The sequence below is a fragment of the Tupaia chinensis genome, unplaced genomic scaffold (assembly GCF_000334495.1).
Source record: "Tupaia chinensis unplaced genomic scaffold, TupChi_1.0 Scaffold000164_1, whole genome shotgun sequence".
NCBI lineage: Eukaryota > Metazoa > Chordata > Mammalia > Scandentia > Tupaiidae > Tupaia > Tupaia belangeri.
Window position 1 is genome coordinate 3,183,228 of NW_006159638.1, and position 14,500 is coordinate 3,197,727.

Sequence of the window (14,500 nt, forward strand, 5' to 3'; positions counted from 1 at the left end):
CTGCTTCCAGGACCGAGTTGTATAGTAGACTTCTTGCAGGCCAGAACAAATATCTGGCCTTGTTTGGCATCGACTCTAACCTTGAAAATCTTCATGTTCATTTAGTCTTTGTAAGTCTCAAAAGAAAAGATTAAATCTAATCTGTTTTCCTATTATGAAGTGTCACTCAGAGTGAAATATTAAAGAATTCAAAGGCAAGTTCATTGTCCTGCAGGAAATTATAATCTAATATAGAAGTTACATTAAATTTAAAGACTAGTGAAACTGCAAGGTCAAATCTAGGTATTGAGAGGAACAGCTCCATAACCTAATCACAAAGGAAGCTGGATCCCACACGGCCTACTGCTGTTCAAACCCCAGTTCCAGTGGTTTAAAAAACATGTAAAGTGCATGCATATGCATCCTACAAGTCCCAAACAGGATGGAGAAATAGAGGAGATAAGATTGCAGTGTGACCATACCCCATTGTTGTTGTTTTATTCCTTTTCTTTCCTCCCTTTGTTCCTACCTCTCCCTCTCTGTGTCTCTCCCTCTGTCTCTCTCTCTCTGGTGAGCACACATGCCCTTTGGCATTTTTTTTAAATCTTGTTATTGACATACTCACCAACTTAGTTTAGTTCTTCAAACACTTATTTTTTGCAAGTGAAAGAGCTAGAGAGATATGCAACTTTTGCCATCAAGAAGGAAACTTACTAATACACATACACAACTGTGATAAAGTGCAATAAGTGGCATTGCAGAGGAATAAACAGAGGGTGCTGTGGGGGCACATATGTGGATGCCTATCTCAGTGGTAGGCAAGGGTTCAGGGCAGATTTTGCAGAGAAGGAGATGACTCAGCAGAGTCTTAAAGGAAAATATAAAAGAAATATCCTGGCAGAATGAGAGAATAGTGTTTTAGGTTAAGGTAGTCATGAAAATCAAGTTAAATACATGAAGGAGGATCTTTACTCCTACTTCAAGGTCATCAGTTGAATGTTTTATCCAGATCCATCTCCCTCTATGAGTACCAAGCCACTGGAACTCTGAAAATTACATGTTATATTTGCCTTTTTTTTGGAGGAGGAGAGGGAGCCATTATCATACTGCCAAGCTTAATAATCTTTCATTTTATTTATTTCTTCCATAAGCAAGAGAGGCAACGAGAGAGTGTGCACACCATGAATAGAGTTTCAACACGACAATCTACCTCCAGCCTCAGCCAGCCCTGGGTCATGAGCACACATCTGCCAAGTGCCAGAGCCTAATCACCTATACCATTCAGATTAGCTTTGCAGAGCACTGTATTTTACTACTCCACCAACATCAGACCCTTAAGTGTTGTATAGCCTTTCTCTCACATGTTGGTTGATAATTCTCCAATGTGTTATGTCTTAAACCAGCTTTTGCTTCAGAGTATCTGTTTAAGGATATTTAACAGTCTTGGAAGATAGTATCTCCCTCTAGAATAGGAAACATATTTGTTTCCTGACCCAAGATAACAAAGATAATGTCTCCTCCCAGGGCAAGGATAGAGCAAGTGTACTAGCAAAGCTCTTTAAAAGATAATGTGCTGCAAACCCACTATGTGCACAGAATCACCTACAGCCCTGCCTCCACATCTCCTCATGGGACTTGCAGGGCAAGGAGAACCAGTGCTGACACCTGTGCCATCACTAATAAAGTCCTTTGTGTCCGACACAGGAGTCTCATGTCTCCCGTTGGCCTCTATGAAATTTTAACAGGTTAACTTCTTAGCTTGTAAGTGAGTAAACTCTCAGACCTCTCTTAGTTCTTGACATTCCAGAGATATTTTCATTGGGAACAGAAAACATTTCCATCAGGGAGATGAATCTCTAGAGAATTTCAGACATTAGTAACAGGCAAAGAAATGTGTTTTTAAGCAATTTTCTTTTCCATGGTGCCTCCACCTGTCCAGCTATGTGTTAGAATGATCCTGGCTGAGGGCTTCAACACTCGCTCACTGTCCGAAGTGTTTGGAAAGTCAGAGCTTGTGAAGTAGGTTACTGATCTCAATATATTAAAACAAATTCTCTGTAGCCTGGCAATATTTATATGTGTGCTGGTTAATTTATTTTATATTGTTCAATGTATGTATCACGGTCTAGAGTATGAGTTCTAGTTAAATCAACTTTGTGGGAAACCAGACATGTGAAACTCCCTGCTTTCTGATCTATAAGGGCTTAGTCATCTCAGAAGTGACCCTGGTCATATAGTCACACCAGCACAGTGTCCATTTCCAACCTGAGGGAAAGCAGAAAGGAAGCACATGGAAGACAGGCAAATGTTTCTAAGGAAAACAGCATAAAAGTTGTCTGCTTCCTTCCACTCACATTCTTGTAGAACTTGGTCATATGACCATGCCAGACTTCCAAGGGAGCTGGGAAAAGTCTTTAGCTGGGTTACTTCTAGCTATGTCCTCTGCTACAATGTGGCAGGGTTGAATAAGGAGCTCTATAAACACAGAAAGAAAGAGAAAAAGAATACTGGGAGTTAGTTAGCTGCCTCTTTTACAGATTGAAAATATGGTAACCTACTCTACTGGGCATCCTCATAATAAATCCAATTATCAAAGGAGATCCCTATGAATCCATTTTTTTTTAAAGCCCAACCATTACAAACGTAAGACCTCAACAAGTACTTCTTAATCAACCTCAAAGGGTGAATGGTACTCTATATACGTAAAGCAACCATGAGAGCCCCTAGGAAGATCCATAGTTCACCAGGGAGAGGTCCAGAGCTTATGTCCAGGAAAGAGAATTCCTTGTGTGCCTGTCCAGCTGGACTCATTTGGTAGAGTAAGGTCAATATCACTCATATTGGAGAGTAACAGATACTTCTCTTTCATAACATCACTGTAGATTAAAACCCACTAGTAATGGGGGTGGTGAAGAAGGTGGGGCTAATCCTCATTTGCAGTTTTCGTGAGCAAGCCTGGGAAACACATTAGTAAGAACAGGAAAAGAGGAAATACTTTCATCCTTGAACACAAGTTGTTTAAAATAAAGAAGAAAAACAATGTCCAGTTAATACTGGTCTGTTTCCAAGTAAATTCTCTAAATAATTCAGTGACATATTTTCTTGCTGGATGCAAAGGATGTCATTTAAAAAGGTGCCAACCAGCATTTTATTCAATATTTGTAAGAATTTGGAAATGAGTTATAAAATTGGTTTGGATCCCAAGAGTGATTTGAATCCAAGTTAACAAACAAACAAAAGACCAACAACACTCCAGTCAGTATTTATTCTGTTAAGGGAAAACACTCCACTAATGAAGGCTAAGATGGGAGCCTAGTGTCATCAGCACAATCTCCATTAGCAGCTCATAGCCTGAGGGAAAGACACCTCTAACAGCTTAACCCTTCTGCAGCAGCACTTGTACCACTAGAATCTGAAAAACACCACCTTCACAGTATGCTCTTAACTTGATCTGCTTCAGTGGTTGGCTATTCTGGCTCTATGCTGTTGACTCCCAAAGGCCCACACCTCCTTATCTCTCGCATTCTCTGGCTGTGTTTCTCTTTCTTCCAGATTTGCCACATGCTGGCTAGAATAATCCTTGTAAAACACACATCTCATTATGTCACTCCCCTACTTAATTCTCTTAAGTGTCTTCTCATGGCCAACGACTGTGTGACTCAGTGATTTCCCACAGCAGCACACAGAACAAATGTCATTGTCAAGCCCACTCACCACATTTGGTGAACAAAGCAAATAGTATCACAAACATTTGTCATAAGAATCTGATGTACATGTCACCAGCTAAACATCTGATTCCATGGGAAAGATTTAGCTAAATATTGCCAGTCTTTACTTTTGACAAGAGCTTGGCTTTCCCCCTTTTCTTTCCCCAGAACAGTGAGACTGTTCATGCTTCAATGCCTTGTATCTTCTCCCAAATCATCACACAATTTGCTATCACCTCCTTCTGGTTTATACTCTGTTGCCACCTCTTCAGGGGAACCTTCCCTGACTGCTGCCAGTCAAAACCATCTATTCCCGTATGCACTTTCATTTCTTTCATTACATTTGTCACTCCCTGCAATTTTAAAATGTATTTATTTGTTAGCATATTAACTTCCCTCTAAGTGTTCTCAGGGCATGATTTTTCTTCATGTTTATATCCCTAGTAACTATAAAAAGGGATAAATAAGTGTATTTACTGATGAATGAACAAATATTGAAGTATTATTCACTGTCTCTTAAGCTAGTACGTTTATATTAAACGTTTAATTGAAGTATGATACGCACACAGAAGAGTACATCTACAGATTCTAAACTTACATTACGACAAATTTCACATACTGAGCACATACATCTTTGTAATGAGCATACAGATCAGAGACCACAGCATTATCAATAATCCCAAAGTCCCTTCATGACTCCTGTCAGTCCTAACCCCTGGTTCAAAACCTCTAACAGATGTGCAAACGATAAAGAGAAAGGAATCAACGCATAGTATTATTTAAAGGTCATCAAATCACAAAGGAAAATAGTAAAGGAGGAAGAAAGAAACAAAGGAACTACAACATATCCAGAAAACAATGAACAAAACAGCAAATGTAAGTCTCAATTAACAATTATTTTAAGTGTGAATGAGTGAAATACTCTAATCAAAAAACATAGAATGAGAACTCCACGCATCCCCACCGTCCTTCTTCCTTGGACCCCAGGTTGGTTGCCTGGGACTTTAAGGCGAACCCACACCCCTCCCCACCCGAAACCCGGATCTAGCCGGCCAGCAGTTCCGGACACCAGGCGGACTGAGGCTGCAGGCCCGACCAACCTGGTACTGTCATTCATTGTCTGATCCCTTTCCACTAGCCTTTGGACTGTTTGATTTTTGGTGAGTTGAGTAGTTGCGCGCCGCGCGATTTTCTTTTTACATTTTGTTTTTCTTTGCTCTTGGGGTGTTGCTTATTTGGTCAGTTGAAGGCTCACCACTCCTTAGAAACAGCGAGGACTTTGGGCCTTCCAGGGCTAGTGGCAACAGTTAATGGTAATTGTGAGTAATAGGTAGGCCAACCATAAGAGAAATCATCAATCTTCTAAGCCTGTACAACTTTTATGAATCAGAGATACCTGAAATAAGTTGGCAAGAAACATATAGATTACCTGATGACTAAAAACAATCGCAAAGGCTCAAGAAATATGAGCAACCAACAAAAGGCCTCTCCGTCAAGGGAAATCATCAATCCTACATCACCCACAGTCAATACAATGGACGTCGTGGACATGTCTGATAAGGAATTCAGAATATTTGTAGTGACCAAACTAACTGAGATGGAAGAGAAAAGAGACAAGGAGCTCCAGGAGATGAGGAAGTCCTTTAATGACTTGAAAGAAGAAATGGATACCCTAAACAAGAACCAGATGGAACTTCTAGGTTTGAAGAATGTGATAGAGGAAATCAAAACCTCCCTTGAAAGCATTAAATGTAGGTTAGACCAGGCAGAAGACCGAATCTCTAACGTAGAAGACAAAACATCTGACCTAGATAAAAGTATCAAGAAGATTGAGAAAACAACCATGAAAAATGAGGATAATATACGAGGAATACTGGACACCATCAAGCGCCCCAACATTCGGATAATTGGTATTCCGGAGGAGGAAGAAAATAATAAGGGCCTGGAAAATTTATTCCATGAGATCCTGGAAGAAAACTTTCCAAATCTAGAAAGGCATTCAAATATCCAGACCCAAGAAATACAGAGGACCCCAAGTAGAATCAACCCAAGAAGATCATCTCCAAGGCACATCATAGCCAGACTGGCAAAAACAACAGATAAAGACAAGATACTAAAGTTGGCAAGAGGGAAACGCCAGGTTACTTACAAAGGTCACCCCATCAGGCTAACATCGGATCTCTCAGCAGAAACAATGCAGGAAAGGAAAGAATGGGGAAGCATAGTCAAAGTGTTGAGTGAAAAACAATTTCAACCAAGAATACTATACCCGGCAAAATTATCTTTTATATGGGAAAAAAAGATAAAAACATTCTCAAATAAACAAAATTTGAAGGAATTTACCAACACCAGACCAGCTCTTCAAGAGGTTTTGAAGGGAGTACTATACCAGGAAAACTAAAAAATCAGAGACAGTTATACGAGAACAAAAAACAACTAAGAAAATGGCTCACTTAATGATAGGATCAGGTATGGAAATATCGATAATTACATTGAATGTCAATGGATTAAATTCCCCAGTTAAGAGACATAGACTAGCTGAATGGATAAGAAAACAGAAACCCTCTATCTGTTGCCTACAAGAAACTCACTTTATGGATAAAGATATACATAGACTAAAAGTCAAGGGCTGGAAAAAGATATTCCATGCAAATGGAAATCAGAAAAAGGCTGGAGTAGCGATATTGATCTCAGACAAAATAGATTTTAAAACAAAGACTGTAAGAAGAGACAAAGAAGGGCATTATATAATAGTAGATGGGGTAATCCAGCAAGAAGATATAACCCTTATAAATATCTACGCACCCAACTCAGGTGCGCCTAAATATGTGAAGGAAAGACTGCTGGAGCTAAAAGGAGACATAGGGAAAAATACTATAATTGTTGGAGATCTCAACACCCCGTTATCTCCTATAGACAGATCTTCTAGACAGAAAATAAATAGAGAGATACAGGACTTAAATGATACTATAAATGGAATGGGCTTGACAGATATCTATAGAACTTTCCACCCTACATCCACAACATATACATTTTTCTCACCCCGACATGGAACCTTTTCAAAGATAGATCATATATTAGGACACAAATCAAGCCTTTACAGATTCAAAGGCATAGAAACTGTACCCAGCATCTTCTCTGACCATGATGGAATTAAACTCAAGATTAATTTCAAGAAACAACCCCGAAAACACACGAACACATGGAAACTGAACAACCTACTTCTGAATGACTTCTTCACTACTGAAGAAATTAAGGCTGAAATAAACAAATTTATGGAAACAAATGATAATGAGGACACAAGTGTCCAGAACCTATGGGACACAGCAAAAGCAGTCATAAGAGGGAAATTCATAGCAATTAGTGCACATAAGAAAAGGATGGAAAGATGGCAAGTAGATAACTTATCATCATGCCTCAGAGAACTGGAAAAACAACAACAAACGAACCCCCAAAATGCCAGGCGAAAAGAAATAATAAAGGTTCGAGCAGAAATAAATGAAATAGAAAATAAACGAACCATACAGAAAATAAATGAAAGCAAAAGCTGGTTCTTTGAAAAGATCAACAAGATTGATACTCCATTGGCTAGACTGATCAAGAAGAAGAAAGAAAGAAACCAGATTAATCAAATATGTGATGAAACAGGCAATATTACCACGGACATAGCAGAAATACATAATATCATTAGAGGATACTATGAGCGACTTTACGCCAACAAACAAGATAACCTGGAGGAGATGGACAAATTCCTGGATGCATATAAACTACCAAGATTGGATCAGGAAGACATAGAGAATCTGAATAGACCTATAACAAGCCAGGAGATTGAATCAGTAATTAATAATCTCCCAACAAAGAAAAGCCCAGGCCCAGATGGCTTCACTTGTGAATTCTACAAAACTTTCAAGGAAGAATTAACCCCTATCTTACTAAAATTATTTCTAAAGATTCAAAAGGAAGGAAACCTTCCAAATTCATTTTATGAAGCCTCCATCATCCTCATCCCCAAAACAGATAAGGATATGACAAAAAAGGAAAACTACAGACCAATATCATTGATGAATATAGATGCGAAAATTCTCAACAAGATACTCGCAAATCGTATCCAACAACATATAACAAAGATCATTCATCACGACCAGGTAGGCTTTATACCAGGGATGCAAGGGTGGTTCAATATACGCAAGACCATAAATGTAATACACCACATTAACAGAAAGAAAGATAAAAACCATATGATCATCTCAATTGATGCGGAGAAAGCGTTTGATAAAATACAACATCCTTTTATGATTAAGACTCTCAGTAAGATTGGTATAGAAGGGTCATTTCTGAACACAATAAAAGCAATCTATGAAAAACCTACAGCTAATATTATACTGAATGGGGAAAAGCTGAAAGCTTTTCCTCTGAAAACAGGTACTAGGCAAGGCTGCCCACTTTCTCCACTGCTCTTTAATATAGTACTGGAAGTCTTAGCTATTGCAATCAGAGAAGAGAACAGTATTAAAGGCATTCGAATAGGCAAAGAAGAGTTGAAAATATCTTTATTTGCAGATGACATGATGGTATACTTAGAAGACCCAAAGGTATCCATGAAAAAACTGCTTGAAGTAATAAGTGAATACAGTAAGGTGGCAGGATACAAAATCAATATCCAAAAATCTATAGCATTTCTATTTATGAACAACAAGTTGAATGAAGCAGAGCTGAAGAAAGGAATCCCTTTCACCGTAGCCACAAGATGTATAAGATATCTAGGGATAAACCTAACTAAGAAAGTCAAAGACCTTTATAAAGAAAACTACGAGAATCTTAAAAAAGACATTGAAAGTGACATAAAAAAGTGGAAGGACATCCCATGCTCCTGGATTGGTAGAATTAACATAATCAAAATGGCAATTCTACCCAAATTAATCTACATGTTTAATGCAATTCCAATCAAAATACCAGAGATATTCTTCAGAGATCTAGAAAAGACAATTATAGAATTTGTCTGGAACCATAAAAGACCTCGTATTGCAAAAGCAATCCTGCGTAAGAAGAATGGAGTAGGAGGCATATCACTCCCTGATCCCAAGATATACTATAAAGCTGTGGTCATCAAAACAGCATGGTATTGGCATAAAAACAGACATGTGGACCAATGGAAGAGAATAGAGACCCCAGAAATAACTCCCAAAGCTTATAGCCAACTGATCTTTGACAAAGGATATCAGTCAATCCATTGGGAAAAGGAAAACCTCTTTAGTAAATGGTGCTGGAAAAACTGGGTATCCACCTGCAGAAAGATGAAACTGAACCCCCATCTTTCACCATTAACAACAGTCAACTCAAAATGGATCAAAGATCTGAACCTAAGACCTCAGACAATAAAACTACTTGTGGAAAATGCTGGGGAAACTCTGGGAGACATTGGAGTAGGCAAAGACTTCTTAAATAAGACTCCCAAAGCACAGGCAATAATCCCTAAAATAGACAAGTGGGACTATATTAGACTAAGAAGTTTCTGCACAGCAAAGGACACAGTAACAAGTGTGAACCGACAACCCTCAGAATGGGAAAATATTTTTGTTAAATATGCCTCAGACAAGGGACTGATAACGAGAATACATAGGGAACTCAAGTGCCTTATGCGAAAAAAAATGATTAACCCGATTAAAAGATGGGAAAGTGAGCTGAACAAAAGTCTCTCTAAGGAAGACATACGAACAGCCAAAAAGCATATGAGGAAATGCTCAACATCCCTCATCATAAGGGAGATGCAGATAAAAACCACAATGAGATACCACCTAACCCCTGTCAGAATGGCAAAGATTAAGAATATAAAAAGTGATAAGTGTTGGCGGGGATGTGGTGAAAAGGGAACCCTCCTACACTGTTGGTGGGAATGTAAACTAGTTCAACCACTGTGGAGAACAATATGGAGGTTCCTCAAAGATCTACAAATAGAACTACCATTTGATCCAGCAATCCCACTTCTGGGTATTTACCCAAAAGACAGGAGAACGCTCAGTCAGAAAAGTGCTTGCACATCCATGTTTATTGCAGCATTATTCACAATTGCCAAGACATGGAACCAACCTAAATGTCCACAAACTGATGAATGGATTGGAAAAGTGTGGTATATATACTCTATGGAATACTACTCAGCCATAAAAAATAACAAGACCCTGGAATTTGATAGAAAATGGTCAGATATGGAGGATCTATTGCTGAGTGAAGTAAGCCAGGCTATGAAAGAAAGATATTGTATGTATCCACTCAATATATACCGACTATCCGCACTCTATAATAGAGAGCAAAAAATCGGAGGACATAAAAACAGTGAAGGTACTTAATGAGAATAGGACAGTGTGGAATGGGGTAAGTGAAGAGAAGAGGATAGAGAAAGATAGCAAGTGAATAATAGAGAGACAGGACGTTAGTGAGAAACAGATAGGGCTTATTAACTGTTGATGATGACATGTATAGTATTCTCAACTGGATTGGTCTGAGAAGTATTTCATGATGGGCAAAGTATTTTTACAAGCAAAACGAGAAATAGCAATTGACTGTTTTATAAAAATAATTCGAATAATAAAAATAATGATTGGGGAAAACAGAAAAGATATGGAATGTTGAAGTGGGGAGATTAATGTCTCTGTACTGACTGACATGTATGGCATTCTCTTTTGAAAAAAAATGTAATACACTGTAAAGTTATATGTAATCCAATGTAATATAAAGAAGATTATGATGATAATAAAAAATAAAAAATTTAAAAAAATAAAAATAAAAATAAAGTAAAATGACAAGTAAAATAAATCTCTAAACAAGAATAAGGATTTATTTTTGTTTAAAAAACATTTGTTCTTCTCTACAACAGTAAAAAAAAATAGGAACATTGAAAAAAAAAAACATAGAATGACTGAATGAATAAAAAATAGGTCCAACAATATGTTGTCTCTAAGAGACTCACTTTAGCTTTAAGGAAACAGATATGCTAAAGTGAAGATACAGAATACAGATATTGCCTACAAATGATAACCAATGGAAAGCAGGAGTAACTATGCTTAAGTCAGACAAAACAGACATAAAGTCAAAAACTGTCATAGGAGACAAAAAGGATCATTACACAATAATGAAAGAATCAATTCCACAGGAAAATATAACACTTAAAAATACATGAGCACCAAGCATCAAAGGACCAAAATTACAAAGGAAATATCAGCAGATCTGAAGGAAGAAATAGGCAACAGTGCAATAATAGTAGAAGACTTCAATACTCAACTAAATTATTGATGTCACACTTTACCTTTTTATAATATGTATCCATTAATGAATCAATGTATCTATAGTTACTTTTAATATTTTTGTCTTTTAACTTCTATTCTAGAGTTAAAAGTGATTTATATAACACCATTACAGTATTAAAGTGTTCTGAATTTGACTATATACTACCTTTACCAGTTAGTTTTATACCTATTTACGTTTTCATGTTACTAATTAGCATCCTTTTATTTCTACTTGAAAAGCTCTCTTTGATATTGTTGGTAAGGTAGTTCTATTGGTGATGAACTCTCCCAGCTTTCATTTGTCTAAGAAATTCTTTATCTCTCCTTCATTTATGAAGGACAGTTTTCAGAACACAGTATTCTTGGTTGGCATATTTTCTTCTTTCAGCACTTTGGATATTCTACTCTTTCTTGGCCTACAAGGCTTCTGATTATAAATCTGCTAATAGTTTTATGAGGGTTCCCTTTGTATTGATTACATTGTAAAAGGATAATATTTCTCATATATAATATGGCATATTTTTAATATAAGAGATGAAATAAGTGAGTTATTACTATGAATTTCACATAGGCCTGGCATTATAGCACAGTGGTTAAGTGCTGTGTATTAGGAGTCAGATTCCACATGGCTGACCACAATTTGAGTTCCTGCCCCAGCAGCTAGAAAAACAAAGCACACACATGTGTGTTCATGTGCAGAATCCTGACAGCTGCAGAGACAGAGGAAAAATGATTGGTGTGAACATATCTCATTGGAGGGTGCTTTTTCTCTCTCTTTCTCTCACTGGTGAGCACATGCACCATAGGGTAATAATAATAATAAATAACCATTTCACCTAATTCTTTATACCTTTTTAAATGTAGCCACTGCAATATTAAAAAAATATATGTTATTCATTTATTGACCAAAGCTGTTCTAAAGAATGAAAGGTATTAACTGTTTAAAACTATCATGGATGTAAAAGAAAGACTGAAGAACTACACTAAGTTGAAAAAGATTGAAGAGACAGGACAATTAAAAGCACAGTCTGGGTTCATATAGGGCTTTCTTGTAACCACATGCAGCCAAGCACACATTCTTTGCAAGAATACCATGGCAATAAATTATAGACATGTGTGTATACATATCTATGTATATATGTACATATATATGCATATATGAAATACGTACATTTCAAAAGTATGTATCATATATGCATTATTCATGTATATTTGTCATATTTTTAATATATACATATTTATAAATATATATATTATATAATATATATGACTTATAAGAGGAGATAGGATAAATATGGCAAAATGCTGAGAATTGAGAAATCTAGCTAAAGGCAATTTGGACTCTTTTGTTTCTGTTCTATGTAAGTTTAAATTTTAGAAAATGGATAATAAATGCATCTATGGGAAGTACTGATAGAACTACAGCTCACAAACACCATAACAACTCATTACCTCTACAATTGTTGATGTCAAATTAGTATCAGCAGTACTCTTCTGGGGACCATTCTAGAGGCTCTCAGAATGGTCCAGTGTTTGATATACCAGCATAGGCTTTCCTACAACACAGCCTCCAACAAAACTAAGCTGTCTTGAACCCCTGGTAATAGAATTGTTTAACTTTATACCAAGAAGGTGGGGAAAGCACCAGAATCTACATGTGATGTGTGCCCAGGCAAACTTCAAAGAGTTCATGCTGTGAAACCAAAAGTTCTTTTGAGGTTGTCTAAAATGAAGAAGCATGTTAGCAGGACCTATGAGGGAATCTACATGCACTAGATGTGTTTGCAACTGGATCAAGCATGCTTTCTTTACAGAGGAGCAGAAAATCATCCTAAGTGTTGAAGGCACAAGCACAGAGTCAGAAAGCTAAATTTAAAAAGATGGTTTTTTGAGTAATAAAAAAATCAAAAGGTTAAGAAAAATTAGTACCAGTGGTTCATCATGCTTGTGACTAAGATAGAGGGTGATTTGTGAGCAATTCTTAAAACTGCAGTTATAATTTCCACTCCATTCTTTTCCATTCAAGAAAACAAATCAGAATGCAAGTAGACAAAAGAGATGTACGAAAATTACAACCTTGAATCTGCTCTAGTTTATAAAAGAAGAAATGTACCTATAAACCTTTACATTCCAACTAATATTAGTATCAAATGGCACCATGATAGACAAGTAGGTTAGCTATTCTACAGTTGAGAATGGATGACTTAGATCAGTTATTCCCTACCATTTCAATATTTCTCATACTGTAAATTTTCTCACTGAATATCAGATTATGGTAATTCCAGGGATATTCATTCAATTTGAAGATAAGATTTAGTTGCATGTGAATCTTCATGGACTTCATTTTGTTTGTTTTTCTTTAGACGATACAAGAATTCACAACTTCCACATTGGGAATTACCAAGCAAAGGCAAAAACTCTGTCTGGATTAATTTTGTACTGATTTCCTGTTCTGAGCTACTTGGGGTTATCCAGACTCATGGTGTGGTTTGAGATCATCATTGCTTTGTTCACATCTTCCTTCTATCAAGAATACCTATCTTTCCTGCTTGCTTTAAAAGCTTCTCCATTCTTACTTGGTTGGGGTTGTTAGATTCCAAGCATCTGATTAACATGAGACAAAATCCTATTTCAGAAGGATATAGGATGGTTCACAAGACTAAAAATATATCACAAGAATAAGGCTCAGAAGGGGCAAACTTTTATCGTTAAATTCGACTGTAATTAAGTTGCTCTGGAGCATTTAAGACAGCTCCAGAGATTCTGGTGGAAAAACCAGTCATCAGGAGTGCTGCCACCATAGAAATGAGTCCACTCCAGCCAGATTGTATGTCTGTGTTTGCATCAATCTGATCTAGCTCTCAAGTCCCTGGAGGAAAAGTCTGATTGGCCTAGAACATGTGTGCCAGGTCATGAACTCCTCATTGGCTACAGTGGGGCAGAGTCCCTTAATGGAGAGTATAATCTAGAAGATACTAATGGGGATAGGTCATTTTCAAAAGAAAACTAAGAAGCATATATATTAGCAGCAAGAAAACTAACAATACTCTATATCAATACCTCTATAATCTTTAAGACTGAACTCAAGCAATACCTTTATCAAGTAAAATAATGAAACCATGCTGTCAAACCAGATATATGCTTACTCTCTTGCCCCTGAAAGGAAGAATACACCAATGTAACATGTGATTTCTGATGGACTCCTGCCCTCCACCTAGCTCTTGTGCTAAAATTGGACTACACAGAAACTCTTAACTTCTTGAGACAGGCTAGAACAAAGGTTGAGTTAGAATGACTGCCTTTTAATCATCTGGGACTTTCTAAGTTCAGTGTATAGGACATATTCTGTTTGGAACAGTTAATGCAAATCCTCCTTCAATCACAATTAATGATTGAAAACATTTCCTTTCATTTTATAGTGACTTAAAGACCAATTAGTAAATATCGTTTTTCACTAGACTCACAATAACACAATTTTTTGTTTAGTTTTAGGCTCCATTTTTCATATTATGGTGAAATTTTACAATGTATGCA

The 14,500-nt window shown here is 37.0% G+C and overlaps 1 pseudogene; it reads left to right on the top strand.

The window, feature by feature from the left end:
- The first annotated feature begins 12,487 nt into the window (after window positions 1-12,487).
- LOC106734625 (60S ribosomal protein L34 pseudogene) lies at window positions 12,488-13,819 on the top strand (annotated as a pseudogene).
- The last annotated feature ends 681 nt before the right edge of the window (window positions 13,820-14,500 follow it).